This window comes from Charadrius vociferus, unplaced genomic scaffold (genome assembly GCF_000708025.1).
Source record: "Charadrius vociferus isolate BGI_N301 unplaced genomic scaffold, ASM70802v2 scaffold358, whole genome shotgun sequence".
NCBI lineage: Eukaryota > Metazoa > Chordata > Aves > Charadriiformes > Charadriidae > Charadrius > Charadrius vociferus.
Window position 1 is genome coordinate 246,969 of NW_009649576.1, and position 1,046 is coordinate 248,014.

Here is a 1,046-nt window from a genome sequence, read left to right on the forward strand (position 1 = left end):
CACCCCACCCCAGCATCCCCCCCCCCACCGCCCCGGCACAACCCGCTGCCCCAGCACAGCCACGGCAGCACGGGGATCAGGATCAGCCCTTCTCCCACCTCCACCCCACCGATCAGCCGGGAGCAGGACAGGACCGGGACCCCAGAAGCCTGTGTGGGATCGGTGCAGCCCAGGGACAGAGTGGCGGGTGGGCCTCTCCCGGGGCCCGGTATGGCCGCAGGACCAGCCCCCAGAGCTCTCCACCACCATGAAGGATACAGTCTCCTCCCGGGCTTTGGCGATCACCAGGTTCTCCATCATCTGTCGCTGCAGGGACAGCGTCTATAAAGCAGGCAGCGTGTTGGGGACACCTGCCCAAAAACTCACAGCCACCAGTGCGCCAGGCACAGACCAGGGGGTCCCCCAGACAGAGCAGGGAGCCTCTCCCTTCCCAGCCCGCCGGCAGCAGCCTTCCCTCCCCGGCCTCCCACCCAGCAGGGCTCCCCACTTGCCAGGGAGGTCTTCTGCAGGGCCTGGCTGGGGTTCAGCCGTGCCACCCGCGCCTCGTAGGCAGCCTTCAGCTTCTGGTTCTGCAGAGACGCCTCCTCCAGGGGTGTCAGCTCCCTGCCGGGAACCAGCCCTCAGCACCCACCGCGGGGCACGGTGACACGACCCGGGGTCCCTTCCCTGCCGTGCCCCCCACCTGGGACCACATCAGCCCCCCACCCCTCATGTCCGAGCCCACGTACTTCCGCGCGCTCTGCGCCTCGGCGATCTGCAGCTTCTGGAAGATCTCCGGGGGCAGGAAGGGAGAGAGCTTCCCCCCCTCATCTGAGAAGACCCGGCGGTGCCTGGGGAGGGGAGCAGGGCCCCCGCTCCGCTCCTGCAGCGCCGGTTTAGCCTGGGTTTTCCCTGGGGAGGGACGGACAGGTCCGCGGGCCCCCCCACGGCCACCAGCCTGGCCCCTGGTTGGGCGTCCGGCTGCCCAAAACGGGACCCCACGACCCCCTCGCTCACCCAGCGCCGCTGCGATGGACTTGACTCTCTCCAGGCACTGCTCCGCGCTG